Source organism: Ambystoma mexicanum, chromosome 5p (assembly GCF_040938575.1).
Source record: "Ambystoma mexicanum isolate Mex_15411 chromosome 5p, UKY_AmexF1_1, whole genome shotgun sequence".
Classification (NCBI taxonomy): Eukaryota; Metazoa; Chordata; class Amphibia; order Caudata; family Ambystomatidae; genus Ambystoma; species Ambystoma mexicanum.
Genome location: NC_090930.1, coordinates 33,174,957 through 33,200,647, shown reverse-complemented (window position 1 = coordinate 33,200,647; position 25,691 = coordinate 33,174,957). Strand labels below are relative to the sequence as shown.

The following is a 25,691-nucleotide window of genomic DNA, read 5'->3' as shown; positions in this document are numbered from 1 at the left end:
TTCCCTTCTCTCCGCCAGTCATGGTGTATGGTGGGGTGGTTTCCCTTCTCTCTGCCAGTCATGGCGTATGGTGGAGTGGTTTCCATTCTCCGCCAGTCATGGCGTATGGTGGGTTGGTTTTCCTTCTCTCCGCCAGTCATGGTGTATGGTGGGGTGGTTTCCGTTCTCTCCGCCAGTCATGGTGTATGGTGGGGGGTTTCCCTTCTCTCTGCCAGTCATGGTGTATGGTGGGGGTGGTTTTCCTTCTCCCCACCAGTCATGGTGTATGGTGGGGTGGTTTCCCTTCTCTCCGCCCGTCATGATGTATGGTGGGGTGGTTTCCCTTCTCTCCGCCAGTCATGGTGTATGTTGGGGTGGTTTCCCTTCTCCGCCAGTCATGGTGTATGGTGGGGTGGTTTCCCTTCTCTCCGCCAGTCATGGTGTATGGTGGGGTGGTTTCCCTTCTCTCCGCCCGTCATGATGTATGGTGGGGTGATTTCCCTTCTTTCCGCCAGTCATGGTGTATGGTGGGGTGGTTTCCCTTCTCTCTGCCAGTCATGGTGTACAGTGGGGTGGTTTCCCTTCTCTCCACCAGTTCTGGTGTATGGTGGGGTGGTTTCCGTTCTCTCTGCCAGTCATGGTGTATGGTGGGGTGGTTTCCTTTCTTCGCCAGTCACAGTGTATGGTGGGGTGGTTTCCCTTCTCTCCGCCCGTCATGATGTATGGTGGGGTGGTTTCCCTTCTCTCCGCCAGTCATGGTGTATGTTGGGGTGGTTTCCCTTCTCCACCAGTCATGGTTTATGGCGGGGTGGTTTCCCTTCTCTCCGCCAGTCATGGTGTATGGTGGGGTGGTTTCCCTTCTCTCCGCCCGTCATGATGTATGGTGGGGTGATTTCCCTTCTTTCCGCCAGTCATGGTGTATGTTGGGGTGGTTTCCCTTCTCCGCCAGTCATGGTGTATGGTGGGGTGGTTTCCCTTCTCTCCGCCAGTCATGGTGTATGGTGGGGTGGTTTCCTTTCTCTCCGCCAGTCATGGTGTATGGTGGGGCGCTTTCCCTTCTCTCCGCCAGTCATGGTGTATGGTGTTGTGGTTTCCATTCTCCGTCAGTCATGGTGTATGGTGGGGTGGTTTCCATTCTCTCCGCCAGTCATGGTGTATGGTGGGTTGGTTTCCCTTCTCTCCGCCAGCCATGGTGTATGGTGACGGTGGTTTCAGTTCTCTCCGCCAGTCATGGTGTATGGTGGGGTGGTTTCCCTTCTCGCCGCCAGCCATGGTGTATGGTGGGGTGGTTTCCCTTCTCTCCGCCAGTCATGGCGCATGGTGGGGTGGTTTCCCTTCTCTCTGCCAGTCATGGCCTATGGTGGGGTGGTTTCCCTTCTCTCCGCCAGTCATGGTGTATGGTTAGGGTGGTTTCCCTTCTCTCCGCCAGTCATGGTGTATGGTGGGGTGGTTTCCCTTCTCACCGCCCGCCATGGTGTATGGTGGGGGTGGTTTCCCTTCTCTCTGCCAGTCATGGTGTATGGTGGGGTGGTTTCCCTTCTCTCCGCCAGTCATGGTGTATGGTAGGGGTGGTTTCCCTTCTCTCCACCAGTCACGATGTATGGTGAGGTGGTTTACCTTCTCTCTGCCAGTCATGGTGTATGGTGGGGTGGTTTCTCTTCTCTCCGCCAGTCATGGTGTATGGTTGGGTGGTTTCCCTTCTCTCCGCCAGTCATGGTGTATGGTGGGGTGGTTTCCATTCTCTGCCAGTCATGGTGTATGGTGGGGTAGTTTCCCTTCTCTCCGCCAGTCATGGCGTATGGAACGTTGGTTTCCCTTCTCTCCGCAACTTATGGTGTATGGTGGGGGTGGTTTCCCTTCACTCTGCCAGTCATGGTGTATGGTGGGGTGGTTTCCTTTCTCTCTGCCAGTCATGGTGTATAGTGGGGTGGTTTCCCTTCTCTCCGCCAGTCATGGTGTATGGTGGGGTGGTTTCCCTTCTCTCTGCCAGTCATGGTGTATGGTAGGGTGGTTTCCTTTCTTCGCCAGTCACAGTGTATGGTGGGGTGGTTTCCCTTCGCTCCGCCAGTCATGGTGTATGGTGGTGTGGTTTCCCTTCTCCGCCAGACATGGTGTATGTTGGGGTGATTTCCCTTCTCCACCAGTCATGGTGTATGGTAGGGTGGTTTCCCTTCTCTCCGCCAGTCATGGTGTATGGTGGGGTGGTTTCCCTACTCTCCGCCAGTCATGGTGTATGGTGGGGTGGTTTCCATTCTCTGCCAATCATGGCGTATGGTGGGGTGGTTTCCCTTCTCTCCGCCAGTCATGGCACATGGTGGGGTGGGTTCTCTTCTCTACGCCAGTCATGGCGTATGGTGGGGTGGTTTCCTTTTTCTCTGCCAGTCATGGTGTATGGCGGGGGTGGTAACCCTTCTCTCCGCCAGTCATGGTGTATGGTGGGGGTGGTTTGCCTTCTCTCCACCAGTCATGGCGCATGGTGGGGTGGTTTCCCTTCTCTCCGCCAGTCATGGTGTATGGTGGAGTGGTTTCCCTTTTCTCCGCAAGTCATGGTGTATGGTGGGGTGGTTTCCCTTCTCTCCGCCAGTCATGGTGTATGGTGGGGTGCTTTCCATTCTCCGCCAGTCATGGTTTATGGTGGGGTGGCTTCCCTTCTCTCTGCCAGTCATGGTGTTTGGTGGGGGTGGGTTCCATTCTCTGCCAGTCATGGCGTATGGTGGGTTGGTTTCCCTTCTCTCCACCAGTCATGGTGTATGGTGGGGTGGTTTCCGTTCTCTCCGCCAGTCATGATGTATGGTGGGGGGTTTCCCTTCTCTCTGCCAGTCATGGTGTATGTTGGGGTGGTTTCCCTTCTCCACCAGTCATGGTTTATGGCGGGGTGGTTTCCCTTCTCTCCGCCAGTCATGGTGTATGGTGGGGTGGTTTCCCTTCTCTCCGCCCGTCATGATGTATGGTGGGGTGATTTCCCTTCTTTCCGCCAGTCATGGTGTATGTTGGGGTGGTTTCCCTTCTCCGCCAGTCATGGTGTATGGTGGGGTGGTTTCCCTTCTCTCCGCCAGTCATGGTGTATGGTGGGGTGGTTTCCTTTCTCTCCGCCAGTCATGGTGTATGGTGGGGCGCTTTCCCTTCTCTCCGCCAGTCATGGTGTATGGTGTTGTGGTTTCCATTCTCCGTCAGTCATGGTGTATGGTGGGGTGGTTTCCATTCTCTCCGCCAGTCATGGTGTATGGTGGGTTGGTTTCCCTTCTCTCCGCCAGCCATGGTGTATGGTGACGGTGGTTTCCCTTCTCTCCGCCAGTCATGGTGTATGGTGGGGTGGTTTCCCTTCTCGCCGCCAGCCATGGTGTATGGTGGGGTGGTTTCCCTTCTCTCCGCCAGTCATGGCGCATGGTGGGGTGGTTTCCCTTCTCTCTGCCAGTCATGGCCTATGGTGGGGTGGTTTCCCTTCTCTCCGCCAGTCATGGTGTATGGTTAGGGTGGTTTCCCTTCTCTCCGCCAGTCATGGTGTATGGTGGGGTGGTTTCCCTTCTCGCCGCCAGCCATGGTGTATGGTGGGGGTGGTTTCCCTTCTCTCTGCCAGTCATGGTGTATGGTGGGGTGGTTTCCCTTCTCTCCGCCAGTCATGGTGTATGGTAGGGGTGGTTTCCCTTCTCTCCACCAGTCACGATGTATGGTGAGGTGGTTTACCTTCTCTCTGCCAGTCATGGTGTATGGTGGGGTGGTTTCTCTTCTCTCCGCCAGTCATGGTGTATGGTTGGGTGGTTTCCCTTCTCTCCGCCAGTCATGGTGTATGGTGGGGTGGTTTCCATTCTCTGCCAGTCATGGTGTATGGTGGGGTAGTTTCCCTTCTCTCCGCCAGTCATGGCGTATGGAACGTTGGTTTCCCTTCTCTCCGCAACTTATGGTGTATGGTGGGGGTGGTTTCCCTTCACTCTGCCAGTCATGGTGTATGGTGGGGTGGTTTCCTTTCTCTCTGCCAGTCATGGTGTATAGTGGGGTGGTTTCCCTTCTCTCCGCCAGTCATGGTGTATGGTGGGGTGGTTTCCCTTCTCTCTGCCAGTCATGGTGTATGGTAGGGTGGTTTCCTTTCTTCGCCAGTCACAGTGTATGGTGGGGTGGTTTCCCTTCTCTCCGCCAGTCATGGTGTATGGTGGTGTGGTTTCCCTTCTCCGCCAGACATGGTGTATGTTGGGGTGATTTCCCTTCTCCACCAGTCATGGTGTATGGTAGGGTGGTTTCCCTTCTCTCCGCCAGTCATGGTGTATGGTGGGGTGGTTTCCCTACTCTCCGCCAGTCATGGTGTATGGTGGGGTGGTTTCCATTCTCTGCCAATCATGGCGTATGGTGGGGTGGTTTCCCTTCTCTCCGCCAGTCATGGCACATGGTGGGGTGGGTTCTCTTCTCTACGCCAGTCATGGCGTATGGTGGGGTGGTTTCCCTTTTCTCTGCCAGTCATGGTGTATGGCGGGGGTGGTAACCCTTCTCTCCGCCAGTCATGGTGTATGGTGGGGGTGGTTTGCCTTCTCTCCACCAGTCATGGCGCATGGTGGGGTGGTTTCCCTTCTCTCCGCCAGTCATGGTGTATGGTGGGGTGCTTTCCATTCTCCGCCAGTCATGGTTTATGGTGGGGTGGTTTCCCTTCTCTCTGCCAGTCATGGTGTTTGGTGGGGGTGGGTTCCATTCTCTGCCAGTCATGGCGTATGGTGGGTTGGTTTCCCTTCTCTCCACCAGTCATGGTGTATGGTGGGGTGGTTTCCGTTCTCTCCGCCAGTCATGATGTATGGTGGGGGGTTTCCCTTCTCTCTGCCAGTCATGGTGTATGGTGGGGTGGTTTCCATTCTCCGCCGGTCATGGTGTATGGTGGGGTGGTTTCCCTTCTCTCCGCCAGTCATGGCCTATAGTGGGGTGGATTCCCTTCTCTCTGCTGGTCATGTTGTATGGTGGGGTGGTTTCCCTACTCTCCGCTAGGCATGGTGTATGGTGGGGTGGTTTCCCTTCTCTCCGCCAGTCATGGTGTATGGTGGGGTGGTTTCCCTTCTCTCTGCCAGTCATGGTGTATGGCGGGGTGGTTTCCTTTCTTCGCCAGTCACAGTGTATGGTGGGGTGGTTTCCCTTCTCTCCGCCAGTCATGGTGTATGGTGGTGTGGTTTCCTTCTCCGCCAGACATGGTGTATGTTGGGGTGATTTCCCTTCTCCACCAGTCATGGTGTATGGTAGGGTGGTTTCCCTTCTCTCCGCCAGTCATGGTGTATGGTGGGGTGGTTTCCCTACTCTCCGCCAGTCATGGTGTATGGTGGGGTGGTTTCCATTCTCTGCCAATCATGGCGTATGGTGGGGTGGTTTCCCTTCTCTCCGCCAGTCATGGCACATGGTGGGGTGGGTTCTCTTCTCTACGCCAGTCATGGCGTATGGTGGGGTGGTTTCCCTTTTCTCTGGGAGTCATGGTGTATGGCGGGGGTGGTAACCCTTCTCTCCGCCAGTCATGGTGTATGGTGGGGGTGGTTTGCCTTCTCTCCACCAGTCATGGCGCATGGTGGGGTGGTTTCCCTTCTCTCCGCCAGTCATGGTGTATGGTGGAGTGGTTTCCCTTTTTTCCGCCAGTCATGGTTTATGGTGGGGTGGTTTCCCTTCTCTCCGCCAGTCATGGTGTATGGTGGGGTGCTTTCCATTCTCCGCCAGTCATGGTGTATGGTGGGGTGGTTTCCCTTCTCTCTGCCAGTCATGGTGTTTGGTGGGGGTGGGTTCCATTCTCTGCCAGTCATGGCGTATGGTGGGTTGGTTTCCCTTCTCTCCACCAGACATGGTGTATGGTGGGGTGGTTTCCGTTCTCTCCGCCAGTCAGGATGTATGGTGGGGGGTTTCCCTTCTCTCTGCCAGTCATGGTGTATGGTGGGGTGGTTTCCATTCTCCGCCGGTCATGGTGTATGGTGGGGTGGTTTCCCTTCTCTCCGCCAGTCATGGCCTATAGTGGGGTGGATTCCCTTCTCTCTGCTGGTCATGTTGTATGGTGGGGTGGTTTCCCTACTCTCCGCTAGGCATGGTGTATGGTGGGGTGGTTTCCCTTCTCTCCGCTAGGAACGGTGTATGGTGGGGTGGTTTCCATTCTCTCCGCTAGGCATGGTGTATGGTGGGGTGGTTTCCCTTCTCTTCACCAGTCATGGTGTATGGTGGGGTGATTTCCCTTCTCTCCGCTAGGCATGGTGTATGGGGGGGTGGCTTCCCTTCTCTCTGCCAGGCATGGTGTATGGTGGGGTGGTTTCCCTTCTCTCCGCCAGTTATGGTGTATGGTGGGGTGGTTTCCCTTCTCTCCGCCAGTCATGGTGTATGGTGGGGTGGTTTCCATTCTCTCCGCCAGTCATGGTGTATGGTGGGGTGGTTTCCCTTCTCTCCGCCAGTCATGGTGTATGGTGGGGTGGTTTCCCTTCTCTCCGCCCGTCATGATGTATGGTGGGGTGATTTCCCTTCTTTCCGCCAGTCATGGTGTATGTTGGGGTGGTTTCCCTTCTCCGCCAGTCATGGTGTATGGTGGGGTGGTTTCCCTTCTCTCCGCCAGTCATGGTGTATGGTTGGGTGGTTTCCTTTCTCTCCGCCAGTCATGGTGTATGGTGGGGCGCTTTCCCTTCTCTCCGCCAGTCATGGTGTATGGTGTGGTGGTTTCCATTCTCCGTCAGTCATGGTGTATGGTGGGGTGGTTTCCATTCTCTCCGCCAGTCATGGTGTATGGTGGGGTGGTTTCCCTTCTCTCCGCCAGCCATGGTGTATGGTGGGGTGGTTTCCCTTCTCTCCGCCAGTCATGGCGTATGGTGGGGTGGTTTCCCTTCTCTCCGCCAGTCATGGTGTATGGTGGGGTGGTTTCCCTTCTCTCCGCCAGCCATGGTGTATGGTGAGGGTGGTTTCCCTTCTCTCCGCCAGTCATGGTGTATGGTGGGGTGGTTTCCCTTCTCGCCGACAGCCATGGTGTATGGTGGGGTGGTTTCCATTCTCTGACAATCATGGCGTATGGTGGGGTGGTTTCCCTTCTCTCCGCCAGTCATGGCACATGGTGGGGTGGGTTCTCTTCTCTACGCCAGTCATGGCATATGGTGGGGTGGTTTCCCTTTTCTCTGCCAGTCATGGTGTATGGCGGGGGTGGTAACCCTTCTCTCCGCCAGTCATGGTGTATGGTGGGGGTGGTTTGCCTTCTCTCCACCAGTCATGGCGCATGGTGGGGTGGTTTCCCTTCTCTCCGCCAGTCATGGTGTATGGTGGAGTGGTTTCCCTTTTCTCCGCCAGTCATGGTGTATGGTGGGGTGGTTTCCCTTCTCTCCGCCAGTCATGGTGTATGGTGGGGTGCTTTCCATTCTTCGCCAGTCATGGTTTATGGTGGGGTGGTTTCCCTTCTCTCTGGCAGTCATGGTGTTTGGTGGGGGTGGGTTCCATTCTCTGCCAGTCATGCCGTATGGTGGGTTGGTTTCCCTTCTCTCCACCAGTCATGGTGTATGGTGGGGTGGTTTCCGTTCTCTCCGCCAGTCATGATGTATGGTGGGGGGTTTCTCTTCTCTCTGCCAGTCATGGTGTATGGTGGGGTGGTTTCCATTCTCCGCCGGTCATGGTGTATGGTGGGGTGGTTTCCCTTCTCTCCGCCAGTCATGGCCTATAGTGGGGTGGATTCCCTTCTCTCTGCTGGTCATGTTGTATGGTGGGGTGGTTTCCCTACTCTCCGCTAGGCATGGTGTATGGTGGGGTGGTTTCCCTTCTCTCCGCCAGTCATGGTGTATGGTGGGGTGGTTTCCCTTCTCTCTGCCAGTCATGGTGTATGGCGGGGTGGTTTCCTTTCTTCGCCAGTCACAGTGTATGGTGGGGTGGTTTCCCTTCTCTCCGCCAGTCATGGTGTATGGTGGTGTGGTTTCCCTTCTCCGCCAGACATGGTGTATGTTGGGGTGATTTCCCTTCTCCACCAGTCATGGTGTATGGTAGGGTGGTTTCCCTTCTCTCCGCCAGTCATGGTGTATGGTGGGGTGGTTTCCCTACTCTCCGCCAGTCATGGTGTATGGTGGGGTGGTTTCCATTCTCTGCCAATCATGGCGTATGGTGGGGTGGTTTCCCTTCTCTCCGCCAGTCATGGCACATGGTGGGGTGGGTTCTCTTCTCTACGCCAGTCATGGCGTATGGTGGGGTGGTTTCCCTTTTCTCTGCCAGTCATGGTGTATGGCGGGGGTGGTAACCCTTCTCTCCGCCAGTCATGGTGTATGGTGGGGGTGGTTTGCCTTCTCTCCACCAGTCATGGCGCATGGTGGGGTGGTTTCCCTTCTCTCCGCCAGTCATGGTGTATGGTGGAGTGGTTTCCCTTTTCTCCGCCAGTCATGGTTTATGGTGGGGTGGTTTCCCTTCTCTCCGCCAGTCATGGTGTATGGTGGGGTGCTTTCCATTCTCCGCCAGTCATGGTGTATGGTGGGGTGGTTTCCCTTCTCTCTGCCAGTCATGGTGTTTGGTGGGGGTGGGTTCCATTCTCTGCCAGTCATGGCGTATGGTGGGTTGGTTTCCCTTATCTCCACCAGTCATGGTGTATGGTGGGGTGGTTTCCGTTCTCTCCGCCAGTCATGGCCTATAGTGGGGTGGATTCCCTTCTCTCTGCTGGTCATGTTGTATGGTGGGGTGGTTTCCCTACTCTCCGCTAGGCATGGTGTATGGTGGGGTGGTTTCCCTTCTCTCCGCTAGGAACGGTGTATGGTGGGGTGGTTTCCATTCTCTCCGCTAGGCATGGTGTATGGTGGGGTGGTTTCCCTTCTCTTCACCAGTCATGGTGTATGGTGGGGTGTTTTCCCTTCTCTCTGCCAGTCATGATGTATGGTGGGGTGGATACCCTTCTCTCCGCCAGTCATGGTGTATGGTGGGGTGGTTTCTCTTCTCTCCGCCAGTCATGGTGTATAGTGGGGTGGTTTCCCTTCTCTGGTGGGGTGATTTCCCATTTCGCCACCAGTCATGGTGTATGGTGGGTGATTTCCCTTCTCTCCGCTAGGCATGGTGTATGGTGGGGTGGCTTCCCTTCTCTCTGCCAGGCATGGTGTATGGTGGGGTGGTTTCCCTTCTCTCCGCCAGTTATGGTGTATGGTGGGGTGGTTTCCCTTCTCTCCACCAGTCATGGTGTATGGTGGGGTGGTTTCCATTCTCTCCGCCAGTCATGGTGTATGGTGGGGTGGTTTCCCTTCTCTCCGCCAGTCATGGTGTATGGTGGGGTGGTTTCCCTTCTCTCCGCCCGTCATGATGTATGGTGGGGTGATTTCCCTTCTTTCCGCCAGTCATGGTGTATGTTGGGGTGGTTTCCCTTCTCCGCCAGTCATGGTGTATGGTGGGGTGGTTTCCCTTCTCTCCGCCAGTCATGGTGTATGGTGGGGTGGTTTCCTTTCTCTCCGCCAGTCATGGTGTATGGTGGGGCGCTTTCCCTTCTCTCCGCCAGTCATGGTGTATGGTGTGGTGGTTTCCATTCTCCGTCAGTCATGGTGTATGGTGGGGTGGTTTCCATTCTCTCCGCCAGTCATGGTGTATGGTGGGGTGGTTTCCCTTCTCTCCGTCAGCCATGGTGTATGGTGGGGTGGTTTCCCTTCTCTCCGCCAGTCATGGCGTATGGTGGGGTGGTTTCCCTTCTCTCCGCCAGTCATGGTGTATGGTGGGGTGGTTTCCCTTCTCTCCGCCAGCCATGGTGTATGCTGAGGGTGGTTTCCCTTCTCTCCGCCAGTCATGGTGTATGGTGGGGTGGTTTCCCTTCTCGCCGACAGCCATGGTGTATGGTGGGGTGGTTTCCCTTCTCTCCGCCAGTCATGGCGTATGGTGGGGTGGTTTCCCTTCTCTCTGCCAGTCATGGCGTATGGTGGGGTGGTTTCCCTTCTCTCCGCCAGTCATGGTGTATGGTGAGGGTGGTTTCCCTTCTCTCCGCCAGTCATGGTGTATGGTGGGGTGGTTTCCCTTCTCGCCGCCAGCCATGGTGTATGGTGGGGGTGGTTTCCCTTCTCTCTGCCAGTCATGGTGTATGGTGGGGTGGTTTCCCTTCTCTCCGCCAGTCATGGTGTATGGTAGGGGTGGTTTCCCTTCTCTCCACCAGTCACGATGTGTGGTGAGGTGGTTTACCTTCTCTCTGCCAGCCATGGTGTATGGTGGGGTGGTTTCTCTTCTCTCCGCCAGTCATGGTGTGTGATGGGGTGGTTTCCCTTCTCTCCGCCAGTCATGGTGTATGGTGGGGTGGTTTCCATTCTCTGCCAGTCATGGTGTATGGTGGGGTAGTTTCCCTTCTCTCCGCCAGTCATGGCGTATGGAACATTGGTATCCCTTCTCTCCGCCACTTATGGTGTATGGTGGGGGTGGTTTCCCTTCACTCTGCTAGTCATGGTGTATGGTGGGGTGGTTTCCTTTCTCTCTGCCAGTCATGGTGTATAGTGGCGTGGTTTCCCTTCTCTCCACAGTCATGGTGTATGGTGGGGTGGTTTCCCTTCTCTCTGCCAGTCATGGTGTATGGTAGGGTGGTTTCCTTTCTTCGCCAGTCACAGTGTATGGTGGGGTGGTTTCCCTTCTCTCCGCCAGTCATGGTGTATGGTGGTGTGGTTTCCCTTCTCCGCCAGGCATGGTGTATGTTGGGGTGATTTCCCTTCTCCACCAGTCATGGTGTATGGTGGGGTGGTTTCCCTTCTCTCCGCCAGTCATGGTGTATGGTGGGGTGGTTTCCCTACTCTCCGCCAGTCATGGTGTATGGTGGGGTGGTTTCCATTCTCTGCCAATCATGGCGTATGGTTGGGTGGTTTCCCTTCTCTCCGCCAGTCATTGCACATGGTGGGGTGGGTTCCCTTCTCTCCGCCAGTCATGGCGTATGGTGGGGTGGTTTCCCTTTTCTCTGCCAGTCATGGTGTATGGCGGGGGTGGTAACCCTTCTCTCCGCTAGTCATGGTGTATGGTGGGGGTGGTTTGCCTTCTCTCCACCAGTCATGGCGCATGGTGGGGTGGTTTCCCTTCTCTCCGCCAGTCATGGTGTATGGTGGAGTGGTTTCCCTTTTCTCCGCCAGTCATGGTGTATGGTGGGGTGGTTTCCCTTCTCTCCGCCAGTCATGGTTTATGGTGGGGTGCTTTCCATTCTCCGCCAGTCATGGTGTATGGTGGGGTGGTTTCCCTTCTCTCCGCCAGTCATGGTGTTTGGTGGGGGTGGGTTCCATTCTCTGCCAGTCATGGCGTGTGGTGGGTTGGTTTCCCTTCTCTCCGCCAGTCATGGTGTATGGTGGGGTGGTTTCCGTTCTCTCCGCCAGTCATGGTGTATGGTGGGGGGTTTCCCTTCTCTCTGCCAGTCATGGTGTATGGTGGGGTGGTTTCCATTCTCCGCCGGTCATGGTGTATGGTGGGGTGGTTTCCCTTCTGTCCGCCAGTCATGGCCTATAGTGGGGTGGATTCCCTTCTCTCTGCTAGTCATGTTGTATGGTGGGGTGGTTTCCCTACTCTCCGCTAGGCATGGTGTATGGTGGGGTGGTTTCCCTTCTCTCCGCTAGGAATGGTGTATGGTGGGGTGGTTTCCATTCTCTCCGCTAGGCATGGTGTATGGTGGGGTGGTTTCCCTTCTCTTCACCAGTCATGGTGTATGGTGGGGTGGTTTCACTTCTCTCTGCCAGTCATGGTGTATGGTGGGGTGGATACCCTTCTCTCCGCCAGTCATCGTGTATGGTGGGGTGGTTTCTCTTCTCTCCGCCAGTCATGGTGTATAGTGGGGTGGTTTCCCTTCTCTGGTGGGGTGATTTCCCATTTCGCCGCCAGTCATGGTGTATGGTGGGTGATTTCCCTTCTCTCCGCTAGGCATGGTGTATGGTGGGGTGGCTTCCTTTCTCTCTGCCAGGCATGGTGTATGGTGGGGTGGTTTCCCTACTCTCCGTTAGGCATGGTGTATGGTGGGGTGGTTTCCCTTCTCTCTGCTAGGAATGGTGTATGGTGGGGTGGTTTCCATTCTCTCCGCCAGTCATGGTGTATGGTGGGGTGGTTTCTCTTCTCTCCGCCAGTCATGGTGTATAGTGGGGTGGTTTCCCTTCTCTGGTGGGGTGATTCCCCATTTCGCCGCCAGTCATGGTGTATGGTGGGTGATTTCCCTTCTCTCCGCTAGGCATGGTGTATGGTGGGGTGGCTTCCCTTCTCTCTGCCAGGCATGGTGTATGGTGGGGTGCTTTCCCTTCTCTCCGCCAGTCATGGTGTATGGTGGGGTGGTTTCCCTTCTCTCCACCAGTCATGGCGTATGGTGGGGTGGTTTCCCTTGTCTCCGCCAGTCATGGTGCATGCTGGGGTGGTTTCCCTTCTCCGCCAGTCATGGTGTATGGTGGGGGTGATTTCACTTCTTTCCGCCAGTCATGGTGTATGGTGGGGGTGGTTTTCCTTCTCCCCACCAGTCATGGTGTATGGTGGGGTGGTTTCCCTTCTCTCCGCCTGTCATGCTGTATGGTGGGGTGGTTTCCCTTCTCTCCGCCAGTCATGGTGTATGTTGGGGTGGTTTCCCTTCTCCGCCAATCATGGTGTATGGTGGGGTGGTTTCCCTTCTCTCCGCCAGTCATGGTGTATGGTGGGGTGGTTTCCCTTCTCTCCGCCCGTCATGATGTATGGTGGGGTGATTTCCCTTCTTTCCGCCAGTCATGGTGTATGGTGGGGTGGTTTCCCTTCTCTCCGCCAGTCATGGTGTATGGTGGGGTGGTTTCCCTCCTCTCCGCCCGTCATGATGTATGGTGGGGTGATTTCCCTTCTTTCTGCCAGTCATGGTGTATGTTGCGGTGGTTTCCCTTCTCCGCCAGTCATGGTGTATGGTGGGGTGGTTTCCCTTCTCTCCGCCAGTCATGGTGTATGGTGGGGTGGTTTCCTTTCTCTCCGCCAGTCATGGTGTATGGTGGGGCGCTTTCCCTTCTCTCCGCCAGTCATGGTGTATGGTGTGGTGGTTTCCATTCTCCGTCAGTCATGGTGTATGGTGGGGTGGTTTCCATTCTCTCCGCCAGTCATGGTGTATGGTGGGGTGGTTTCCCTTCTCTCCGCCAGCCATGGTGTATGGTGGGGTGGTTTCCCTTCTCTCCGCCAGTCATGGCGTATGGTGGGGTGGTTTCCCTTCTCTCCGCCAGTCATGGTGTATGGTGGGGTGGTTTCCCTTCTCTCCGCCAGCCATGGTGTATGGTGAGGGTGGTTTCCCTTCTCTCCGCCAGTCATGGTGTATGGTGGGGTGGTTTCCCTTCTCGCCGACAGCCATGGTGTATGGTGGAGTGGTTTCCCTTCTCTCCGCCAGTCATGGCGTATGGTGGGGTGGTTTCCCTTCTCTCTGCCAGTCATGGCGTATGGTGGGGTGGTTTCCCTTCTCTCCGCCAGTCATGGTGTATGGTGAGGGTGAGTCATGGTGTATGGTGGGGTGGTTTCCCTTCTCGCTGCCAGCCATGGTGTATGGTGGGGGTGGTTTCCCTTCTCTCTGCCAGTCATGGTGTATGGTGGGGTGGTTTCCCTTCTCTCCGCCAGTCATGGTGTATGGTAGGGGTGGTTTCCCTTCTCTCCACCAGTCACGATGTATGGTGAGGTGGTTTACCTTCTCTCTGCCAGCCATGGTGTATGGTGGGGTGGTTTCCATTCTCTGCCAGTCATGGTGTATGGTGGGGTAGTTTCCCTTCTCTCCGCCAGTCATGGCGTATGGAACATTGGTTTCCCTTCTCTCCGCCACTTATGGTGTATGGTGGGGGTGGTTTCCCTTCACTCTGCCAGTCATGGTGTATGGTGGGGTGGTTTCCTTTCTCTCTGCCAGTCATGGTGTATAGTGGGGTGGTTTCCCTTCTCTCCGCCAGTCATGGTGTATGGTGGGGTGGTTTCCCTTCTCTCTGCCAGTCATGTTGTATGGTAGGGTGGTTTCCTTTCTTCGCCAGTCACAGTGTATGGTGGGGTGGTTTCCCTTCTCTCCGCCAGTCATGGTGTATGGTGGTGTGGTTTCCCTTCTCCGCCAGACATGGTGTATGTTGGGGTGATTTCCCTTCTCCACCAGTCATGGTGTATGGTGGGGTGGTTTCCCTTCTCTCCGCCAGTCATGGTGTATGGTGGTGTGGTTTCCCTTCTCCGCCAGACATGGTGTATGTTGGGGTGATTTCCCTTCTCCACCAGTCATGGTGTATGGTGGGGTGGTTTCCCTTCTCTCCGCCAGTCATGGTGTATGGTGGGGTGGTTTCCATTCTCTGCCAATCATGGCGTATGGTGGGGTGGTTTCCCTTCTCTCCGCCAGTCTTTGCACATGGTGGGGTGGGTTCCCTTCTCTCCGCCAGTCATGGCGTATGGTGGGGTGGTTTCCCTTTTCTCTGCCAGTCATGGTGTATGGCGGGGGCGGTAACCCTTCTCTCCGCCAGTCATGGTGTATGGTGGGGGTGGTTTGCCTTCTCTCCACCAGTCATGGCGCATGGTGGGGTGGTTTCCCTTTTCTCCGCCAGTCATGGTGTATGGTGGAGTGGTTTCCCTTTTCTCCGCCAGTCACGGTGTATGGTGGGGTGGTTTCCCTTCTCTCCGCCAGTCATGGTGTATGGTGGGGTGCTTTCCATTCTCCGCCAGTCATGGTGTATGGTGGGGTGGTTTCCCTTCTCTCCGCCAGTCATGGTGTTTGGTGGGGGTGGGTTCCATTCTCTGCCAGTCATGGCGTATGGTGGGTTGGTTTCCCTTCTCTCCGCCAGTCATGGTGTATGGCGGGGTGGTTTCCGTTCTCTCCGCCAGTCATGGTGTATGGTGGGGGTTTCCCTTCTCTCTGCCAGTCATGGTGTATGGTGGGGTGGTTTCCATTCTCCGCCGGTCATGGTGTATGGTGGGGTGGTTTCCCTTCTCTCCGCCAGTCATGGCCTATAGTGGGGTGGATTCCCTTCTCTCTGCTAGTCATGTTGTATGGTGGGGTGGTTTCCCTACTCTCCGCTACGCATGCTGTATGGTGGGGTGGTTTCCCTTATCTCCTCTAGGAATGGTGTATGGTGGGGTGGTTTCCATTCTCTCCGCTAGGCATGGTGTATGGTGGGGTGGTTTCCCTTCTCTTCACCAGTCATGGTGTATGGTGGGGTGGTTTCCCTTCTCTCTGCCAGTCATGGTGTATGGTGGGGTGGATACCCTTCTCTCCGCCAGTCATGGTGTATGGTGGGGTGATTTCCCATTTCGCCGCCAGTCATGGTGTATGGTGGGTGATTTCCCTTCTCTCCGCTAGGCATGGTGTATGGTGGGGTGTCTTCCCTTCTCTCTGCCAGGCATGGTGTATGGTGGGGTGGTTTCCCTACTCTCCGGTAGGCATGGTGTATGGTGGGGTGGTTTCCCTTCTCTCCGCTAGGAATGGTGTATGGTGGGGTGGTTTCCATTCTCTCCGCTAGGCATGGTGTATGGTGGGGTGGTTTCCCTTCTCTTCACCAGTCATGGTGTATTTTGGGGTGGTTTCCCTTCTCTCTGCCAGTCATGGTGTATGGTGGGGTGGATACCCTTCTATCCGCCAGTCATGGTGTATGGTGGGGTGGTTTCTCTTCTCTCCGCCAGTCATGGTGTATAGTGGGGTGGTTTCCCTTCTCTGGTGGGGTGATTTCCCATTTCGCCGCCAGTCATGGTGTATGGTGGGTGATTTCCCTTCTCTCCGCTAGGCATGGTGTATGGTGGGGTGGCTTCCCTTCTCTCTGCCAGGCATGGTGTATGGTGGGGTGCTTTCCCTTCTCTCCGCCAATCATGGTGTATGGTGGGGTGGTTTCCCTTCTCTCCACCAGTCATGGCGTATGGTGGGGTGGTTTCCCTTGTCTCCGCCAGTCATGGTGCATGCTGGGGTGGTTTCCCTTCTCCGCCAGTCATGGTGTATGGTGGGGGTGATTTCACTTCTTTCCGCCAGTCATGGTGTATGGTGGGGGTGGTTTTCCTTCTCCCCACCAGTCATGGTGTATGGTGGGGTGGTTTCCCTTCTCTCCGCCTGTCATGATGTATGGTGGGGTGGTTTCCCTTCTGTCCGCCAGTCATGGTGTATGTTGGGGTGGTTTCCCTTCTCCGCCAGTCATGGTGTATGGTAGGGTGGTTTCCCTTCTCTCCGCCAGTCATGGTGTATGGTGGGGTGGTTTCCATTCTCTCCGCCCGTCATGATGTATGGTGGGGTGATTTCCCTTCTTTCCGCCAGTCATGGTGTATGGTGGGGTGGTTTCCCTTCTCTCTGCCAGTCATGGTGTACAGTGGGGTGGTTTCCCTTCTCTCCGCCAGTCATGGTGTATGGTGGGGTGGTTTCCCTTCTCTCTGCCAGTCATGGCGTATGGTGGAGTGGTTTCCATTCTCCGCCAGTCATGGCGTATGGTGGGTTGGTTTCCCTTCTCTCCGCCAGTCATGGTGTATGGTGGGGTGGTTTACGTTCTCTCCGCCAGTCATGGCGTATGGTGGGGGGTTTCCCTTCTCTCTGCCAGTCATGGTGTATGGTGTGGTGGTTTCCCTTCTCCGCCAGTCATGGTGTATGGTGGGGTGGTTTCCCTTCTCTCCGCCAGTCATGGTGTATGGTGGGGTGGTTTCCCTTCTCTCCGCCCGTCATGATGTATGGTGGGGTGATTTCCCTTCTTTCCGCCAGTCATGGTGTATGGTGGGGTGGTTTCCCTTCTCTCTGCCAGTCATGGTGTACAGTGGGGTGGTTTCCCTTCTCTCCGCCAGTCATGGTGTATGGTGGGGTGGTTTCCCTTCTCTCTGCCAGTCATGGCGTATGGTGGAGTGGTTTCCATTCTCCGCCAGTCATGGCGTATGGTGGGTTGGTTTCCCTTCTCTCCGCCAGTCATGGTGTATGGTGGGGTGGTTTCCGTTCTCTCCGCCAGTCATGGTGTATGGTGGGGGGTTTCCCTTCTCTCTGCCAGTCATGGTGTATGGTGTGGTGGTTTCCATTCTCCGCCGGTCATGGTGTATGGTGGGGTGGTTTCCCTTCTCTCTGCCAGTCATGGCCTATAGTTGGGTGGATTCCCTTCTCTCTGCTAGTCATGGTGTATGGTGGGGTGGTTTCCCTACTTTCCGCTAGGGATGGTGTATGGTGGGGTGGTTTCCATTCTCTCCGCTAGGCATGGTGTATGGTGGGGTGGTTTCCCTTCTCTTCACCAGTCATGGTGTATGGTGGGGTGGTTTCCCTTCTCTGGTGGGGTGATTTCCCATTTCGCCGCCAGTCATGGTGTATGGTGGGTGGTTTCCCTTCTCTCTGCTAGGCATGGTGTATGGTGGGGTGGCTTCCCTTCTCTCTGCCAGGCATGGTGTATGGTGGGGTGGTTTCCCTTCTCTCCGCCAGTCATGGTGTATGGTGGTGTGGTTTCCCTTCTCTCCACCAGTCATGGCGTATGGTGGGGTGGTTTCCCTTGTCTCCGCCAGTCATGGTGCCTGCTGGGGTGGTTTCCCTTCTCCGCCAGTCATGGTGTATGGTGGGGGTGATTTCCCTTCTTTCCGCAAGTCATGGTGTATGGTGGGGGTGGTTTTCCTTCTCCCCACCAGTCATGGTGTATGGTGGGGTGGTTTCCCTTCTCTCCGCCCGTCATGATGTATGGTGGGGTGGTTTCCCTTCTCTCCGCCAGTCATGGTGTATGTTGGGGTGGTTTCCCTTCTCCGCCAGTCATGGTGTATGGTGGGGTGGTTTCCCTTCTCTCCGCCAGTCATGGTGTATGGTGGGGTGGTTTCCCTTCTCTCCGACCGTCATGATGTATGGTGGGGTGATTTCCCTTCTTTCCGCCAGTCATGGTGTACAGTGGGGTGGTTTCCCTTCTCTCCACCAGTCATGGTGTATGGTGGGGTGGTTTCCCTTCTCTCTGCCAGTCATGGTGTATAGTGGGGTGGTTTCCTTTCTTCGCCAGTCACAGCTTATGTTGGGGTGGTTTCCCTTCTCTCCGCCCGTCATGATGTATGGTGGGGTGGTTTCCCTTCTCTCCGCCAGTCATGGTGTATGTTGGGGTGGTTTCCCTTCTCCACCAGTCATGGTGTATGGTGGGGTGGTTTCCCTTCTCTCCGCCAGTCATGGTGTATGGTGGGGTGGTTTCCCTTCTCTCCGCCCGTCATGATGTATGGTGGGGTGATTTCCCTTCTTTCCGCCAGACATGGTGTATGTTGGGGTGGTTTCCCTTCTCCGCCAGTCATGGGGTAGGGTGGGGTGGTTTCCCTTCTCTCCGCCAGTCATGGTGTATGGTGGGGTGGTTTCCTTTCTCTCCGCCAGTCATGGTGTATGGTGGGGCGCTTTCCCTTCTCTCCGCCAGTCATGGTGTATGGTGTGGTGGTTTCCATTCTCCGTCAGTCATGGTGTATGGTGGGGTGGTTTCCATTCTCTCCGCCAGTCATGGTGTATGGTGGGGTGGTCTCCCTTCTCTCCACCAGCCATGGTGTATGGTAGGGTGGTTTCCCTTCTCTCCGTCAGTCATGGCGTATGGTGGGGTGGTTTCCCTTCTCTCCGCCAGTCATGGTGTATGGTGGGGTGGTTTCCCTTCTCTCCGCCAGCCATGGTGTATGGTGAGGGTGGTTTCCCTTCTCTCCGCCAGTCATGGTGTATGGTGGGGTGGTTTCCCTTCTCGCCGCCAGCCATGGTGTATGGTCGGGTGGTTTCCCTTCTCTCTGCCAGTCATGGCGTATGGTGGGGTGGTTTCCCTTCTCTCTGCCAGTCATGGCGTATGGTGGGGTGGTTTCCCTTCTCTCCGCCAGTCATGGTGTATGGTGAGGGTGGTTTCCCTTCTCTCCGCCAGTCATGGTGTATGGTGGGGTGGTTTCCCTTCTCGCCGCCAGCCATGGTGTATGGTGGGGGTGGTTTCCCTTCTCTCTGCCAGTCATGGTATATGGTGGGGTGGTTTCCCTTCTCTCCGCCAGTCATGGTGTATGGTAGGGGTGGTTTCCCTTCTCTCCACCAGTCACGATGTATGGTGAGGTGGTTTACCTTCTCTCTGCCAGTCATGGTGTAGGTGGGGTGGTTTCTCTTCTCTCCGCCAGTCATGGTGTATGGTGGGGTGGTTTCCCTTCTCTCCGCCAGTCATGGTGTATGGTGGGGTGGTTTCCATTCTCTGCCAGTCATGGTGTATGGTGGGGTAGTTTTCCTTCTCTCCGCCAGTCATGGCGTATGGAACGTTGGTTTCCCTTCTCTCCGCCACTTATGGTGTATGGTGGGGGTGGTTTCCCTTCACTCTGCCAGTCATGGTGTATGGTGGGGTGGTTTCCTTTCTCTCTGCCAGTCATGGTGTATAGTGGGGTGGTTTCCCTTCTCTCCGCCAGTCATGGTGTATGGTGGGGTGGTTTCCCTTCTCTCTGCCAGTCATGGTGTATGGTAGGGTGGTTTCCTTTCTTCGCCAGTCACAGTGTATGGTGGGGTGGTTTCCCTTCTCTCCGCCAGTCATGGTGTATGGTGGTGTGGTTTCCCTTCTCCGCCAGACATGGTGTATGTTGGGGTGATTTCCCTTCTCCACCAGTCATGGTGTATGGTGGGGTGGTTTCCCTTCTCTCCGCCAGTCATGGTGTATGGTGGGGTGGTTTCCCTACTCTCCGCCAGTCATGGTGTATGGTGGGGTGGTTTCCATTCTCTGCCAATCATGGCGTATGGTGGGGTGGTTTCCCTTCTCTCTGCCAGTCATGGCACATGGTGGGGTGGGTTCCCTTCTCTCCGCCAGTCATGGCGTATGGTGGGGTGGTTTCCCTTTTCTCTGCCAGTCATGGTGTATGGTGGGGGTGGTAACTCTTCTCTCCGCCAGTCATGGTGTATGGTGGGGGTTGTTTGCCTTCTCTCCACCAGTCATGGCGCATGGTGGGGTGGTTTCCCTTCTCTCCGCCAGTCATGGTGTATGGTGGGGTGGTTTCCCTTCTCTCCGCCAGTCATGGTGTATGGTGGGGGGGTTTCCATTCTCTCCGCCAGTCATGGTGTATGGTGGGGTGGTTTCCCTTCTCTCCGCCAGTCATGGTGTATGGTGGGGTGGTTTCCCTTCTCTCCGCCAGCCATGGTGTATGGTGGGGTGGTTTCCCTTCTCTCCGCCAGTTAGACATGTTTTCGGCGCTTGATAGGAGTCATCGACAGGCTTTAGAGTCTTGAAGATTTTGTGTACTGCCGGGCCGGCTACGTAAATGAGGGTCGACATCCTTGCTTCATCAATCACTTCACTTGTGGCCCTGAAGTACATTTCTAACCGCTCAATCCATAGGTTGTATCTGGGTGCCAGACTCAATGGTGTTTCTGATGTGTCAAATTCTGGCTTTGGTGCTGGAGATCCTTGTTGTCTGGGGCCTTGTCTGCTCCCAATGGCTCCCACTGCTGCTGGTGCATTTCCTGCCACCGCTGCCTGGGCGTCGCCTTGGCCCGCGTCCATGGTCCCCACCTGAGCGCACAGGTACCCCCACAACCCAGATGTGTAAAGTCATTGGGCAGGGATGGGTTTATTATCCAGCAGGGGCATAGTATGAGGTCCCCCACATAGTCTTGCCCTTATTTTGCCTTGAAAACGCGATTGGGACCACCCTTTCCTGAGTGAGAATAAAGTTATGGCACGCACGCACACGCACACACATGCACGAGCGCCCGCGCCGTTCACCTTTTGGGCTCTGGACGTGCACTCATTTGTCCGCGCGGGAATACCCTTTTTATTGCCACGTGGCAGAGTCACATCACTCCCACGTGACACATTGCAGTAATGGCCACTTCTCCCATTAGTCAGCGGTAGTGCCACTGCCGAAGTAGCTGTTACGTGGCCATCGGTGCCTCGGGCGGCCCACACGCATGCATGCACACACACACTCACACAGAGAGGCACGGGACGCGAGGCTGCCTGTTACGCGTCCCGTCGGCAACTGCCCGCATGGACGCCGTTCATTCAACTGCGCATGCGCGGGCCCAACCGAGGTTCGCGCATGCGCCATGCTACACTGGGACATCACATCCCTTATTTTTTTTAACAACAAAACAGCATAACATTATGGTGTAGCACCAAACATAACTGGTAAAACATGAACGGGATCTCACCCGTCATTGTTGACGGTCCATTGCGATCTTGGCTCAGTCTCCTGAGTCCAGGACATAGTCCTTGAGATGAGCAGGCAGTCTCCGGCCACTGCGCATGGGATACCTTGCAGTGACCGTTGGTGTTCCAGGGGCCCTGTCCCCAGAAGGGGCGACAGCATTAATGGGATCATCAGTCGGACCCTCGGGGACTGCCTCCTGGCTAGGCTCATCCTCCTGACCCACGGTCTCTGTTGCCGTGTCCACTTTTTTGAAAAAGGATCTGTTGCGGGTGACTGTGCCGCTTTCACAGGCCGCCCTCACCATGGTCCCTTTCACATGGGTGACTTTCCACGGGCGGATTTCATATGGTAAAGATAGCTTGCCGCCAGGGTGTCGGTTCCGAATGAGCACGGAGTCCCCCACGCACACTTCCTTGTCTTGCAGACCTCGTCTCTCGCTTTCCTTCTGATTGCGCGTGGCACGCTCTTCTCGAACCTTCTCATTGTCTATGACACCTGGACTCCTCCCCTCAATTTCCGGTATCATTCCCCGAGGGCAGCGCCCAAACAGCGCCTCCGCAGGGGCAACCCCTGTGGACTGGTGGGGCGTGGTTCGATACTCTTGCAAAAATTCCACGAGCTTCGTCGGAAGGTCGTCACCCCCATTGGCGGAAATCCTGAGTACTTTGTTTAAAGTATGCATCAGCCTTTCGGCCTCTCCATTGGCGCGGGGCAATAGCGGGGATACCTTGCGGTGATGTATCCCCCTTTCCCGGAGATATTGGGCAAACTAGCTGCCGGTAAATGGCGGTCCATTATCAGAGCAAAGTATTTCCGGAAAGCCATGTGTCGCGAACATCTTGTCCAGGGCTCTCGTGGTAAACTCAGTCGCCGTCGACTCCACCACATCCACCTCCGGGTACCTAGACCATTGATCCACGGCCACCAGGAAATACATTCCACGACCAGTCGAGCCGAAATCTAGGTGGACAGTTCCCCACGGCTTCTCACTTTGCTCAATCGAGCTTATCGGCGGGGCTTTGTCTCCTGGGGTCACCGCCTGACATGCCAGGCACCTTCTCACGAAACTCTCGACCATCCCCTCCAAATCCGGAAACCACACCTTGGGCCGTAGCCTCGCTTTGGTCTTGACAACCCCTTGATGCCCGATGTGCGTCAGCTCCAACACCCGCATCCTTAAGGCCTGTGGGATCCCGGTTTGCCGCCCTCTGCGGATCAGTCCACCATCCGAAATAGAGAGCTCATCCCTGACCTCCAGAGTACCTGAAGATCCCTTTGGGCCTCCGGCTGACGTCTCCACTCCTTACTGCTGCTTTGATTATGCCGAAGACCTCATCCTTGGAGGACTCAGTCGCAATAGCTAGCCTCGTCAGCGCCACTGGTAGCGCCCCATCTATCACATGACAGAGCAGCCCTTGGCAGTCCGACACACCGCCGTCCTTGTCGATGTTCTCCGAATTCGGGTGACGTGAGAGATAGTCCGCCGGGTTGTTGGTGCCCGGTCTATATATCAGTCGAACCCCATACTCCATCAGGGCCAGCATCCACCTCTCAATCCTGGGTGGTGGCTTCGAAGACACACCCGCCAGGATGGGCAGCAGCGGCTTGTGGTCTGTCACCACTACCACGGGCTTGCCCAGGATGTAGAGGCGAAAATGGTGACAGCCCCACAGGATGGCCAGTGCCTCCCTCTCAATTTGTGAATATCGACCTCTCGGTGTTGGAGAGAGCCTTGCTCGCATACGCGATGGGCCGCATGTCCCCTCTTTCATCTGGCTGCAAGAGTATTGCCCCAACACCCACGGGACTGGCATCGACCACAATCTCCGATTCCACGGCAGGGTTAAAGTACGTCATAGTGTCCCCATCCGACAGGGCATTCTTGAGGGCCTGGAACGCCTCCTGTTCTCTGCTTTCCCATTTCCACACGGCATCATTCCTGGTCAATGCCCTTAGGGGCTCAGACAAGGAAGCCAAACCCTTGATGAAGCACCCACAGTAATTCACCATCCGCAGGAAGCTCCTTACCTCTGTGGGGGACGATGGTGCCGCTGCTTCACGAATGTCTCTGATCTTTGCCGGGTCAGGTGACACACCCGCTGCGTGAAAAATGAATCCGAAAAACCCAATCCGGTCTTTAAAGAATTCACACTTTTGACGGTGCAGGGTAAGACCCAGATCGTTCAGCCTTTTCAGCATGTTCTCGAGCCTCTTCATGTGCTCTGCTTCCGAGTCGGCGAATACCAAAATGTCATCACTCATGTTCAAAACGCCTTTTAGTCCTGCGAGCGCCCCTCTTATGGTGTTCTGGAATACTTCGGCAGCTGATGAAATGCCAAAACTCAGGCGCTTAAATTGGTAAAGACCTTCGTGTGTCATGAAAGTCGTGATGAATCTAGAGTCAGGGTGGAGCTCCAGCTGGTGATAGCCTGCTCGTAGATCCAATTTCGAGAAGACTTTCGCCCCCTGCAGCTCCCCTATGATGTCATCGAGGGTCGGCGTTAGGTGTCTCTCCCTCTTAATTGCGGCATTAGGGAGGCGCATGTCTACACAAATTCTCACCGCCCCCGGCTGTTTTGGCTTGGGTGCGACCACTATGGGTGAAACCCAGGGCTTCGGCCCTTCCACCCTCTCGATAATATCCATGCTGACAAGCGAGCGAAGCTCCTCCTCCACCTTTTCATGAAGATGAAATGGGATCCGACTATGCTTGAGGGCCGTAGGCCTGATCGTGTCGTCAATGTGTAAATGCACCGGGGGTGCCTTCAGCTTCCCAACCCCTTCAAAAATACCTGCAAACCTGTCCAGCAGCGTTTCAATGTCCACTTGATAGACCTCCATTGCAAAGTGAATCAGGCTCAGGGCTTCGGATGCCGCACAGCTGAGTAGAGAATGGGGACTCACATCTGTGACGAAGAATCGGGCCTTTATGGTTTTCCTGCCCCTGGACACAGGCGCTACGAACACGCCCCTGATAGGGAGCGGAGTGTCCCCGCCAAACGTGAAGATCTTTGCAGTTGAAACGTCTAGCGCAGGAGGCTCCGGGATCCGCTGGTAATGATCCGAGGCAAGCACACAGACTGAGGCCCCTGTGTCGATGAGTACTTGTGTCGGCACTCCCTGAATGTCCACAACACATTTGGGCTGCCTCTTACTCCTTGCCCCTGAGGCGATGCTCAAGATGAAGAAAACTTCTTCCTCCTCCTCCTCCTCTTCCTCTTCCTCTTCAGCTAACTGCAGTCTCTGCATTTCCTGCTCCAAGGCCGTGATGCTCCTCTGCCTCCTCGAACCACCACCCCGTGCCCTGGCCGGGCCCCTCTGCACCAACACCGGAGCAGGGGCGCGACACATCCGGGCATAGTGTCCGGGTCCATTGCATCGGCCACATGACCTCGACTTGGGCGGACACTCCTCGGAGTGGGGCAAGTCATATCCGCAGTATTGGCAGATAGAGTCAGACCCCGTTGGAGGGCGAGTCTCTTGCTTTCTCTGCCCCCACTTGTCTTTCGACGTAGCCCGTTTCCTGACAGCAAACGCATCCTTAGATGTCCCCGGACGCACTGCTGCGTCCATTTTAGCGCCTCTCGACTCTACCAGTTCGTACGTTCTGCCACTGTCCAGGATTTACTGCAGGTTCCAGCCCGGTTCCCTCAACACTTGCCTCCGTAACTTGCCAGATGTACATCCTTGGAGTACTTGATTCCTTATCATAGATTCATCATTGTCCCATCGACAAGTGGTGGCCATCAATCGCAGTCGAGCACAAACTGATCAAGTGACTCCTCTTCCCGCTGTTTCTCCCCACAGAAGAGAAATCTCTCGTAATCCACATTGGAGAGCGGTATAAAGTAGTGTTCCAAAGCAGTCTTGACTGCAGCATAGGTGACTACCTGCAGGTTAAGGGACTCATATATGCGTATGACCTCCAAACCCGCCGAACAACAGGGTGGCCCTCTTCGCATCATCATCGGTTATCCCTGTCGCTGTAAAGTACATATCAAGTTTTTTCATCCACAGCAGCTATCTAGGGCCCAATTTTCGAAGGGGGACCTGACACATCAAACTCTTGCATCGGCAGTAAAGACCCCTGTTGTGTTTTCACCACCACTGCCGCAGCTTCCGCCTCTCCGTCGCTTCCTGCCATGTTTACAGGTCACACAGGCACCTCCTTGTGGCTTAGAGGCCGCAAACCTGACTTGGGTGGGCAGTGCACGTACCTCCAATTACTGTCCGGTGGCAAACAGTGTGTCCTTGCTCCCTTTCTGGCGCTTAGTGCCTGTCAGAAGTGGGCCGTCCTCTGGGTGTCGAAGAGTCGAAGACAGTCAAAAGTTCCCAAAAATTGTTTATGAGGTGGTAGAAGCAGCGCACAAGCACCTTTTCAGGCCGCTACTGCTGTATACCAGCTGCTAGAACATCAACGGAATGGTCCCGCCGGGTCCGTGACTCACCACGTCGTAACGTTGCTGATGGTCCACATGCTGTGTGCATCGAGCAAACGCTCCGGTGGCGTCCCGCCTCGTCGCCAGTTGTTACGTGGCCACCCGTGCCTCGGGCGGCCCACACGCATGCATGCACACACGCACTCACACAGAGAGGCACGGGACGCGAGGCTGCCTGTTACGCGTCCCGGCGGCAACTGCCCGCACGGACGCCGTTTATTCAACTGCGCATCCGCGGGCCCAACCGAGGCTCGCGCATGCGCCATGCTACAATGGGACATTACACTAGCCACTGAGAGGTGAACTTCATTCCTTTGCGGTTTGTGTCATTTTTAC

The 25,691-nt window shown here is 55.7% G+C and overlaps 1 protein-coding gene across 1 annotated transcript in view; it reads left to right on the top strand.

Annotated features, from left to right (window-relative positions):
- C5PHXorf65 (chromosome 5p CXorf65 homolog) overlaps positions 1-25,691 on the top strand; it is a 310,330-nt gene that overhangs the window by 36,661 nt on the left and 247,978 nt on the right. The window lies entirely within an intron of this gene.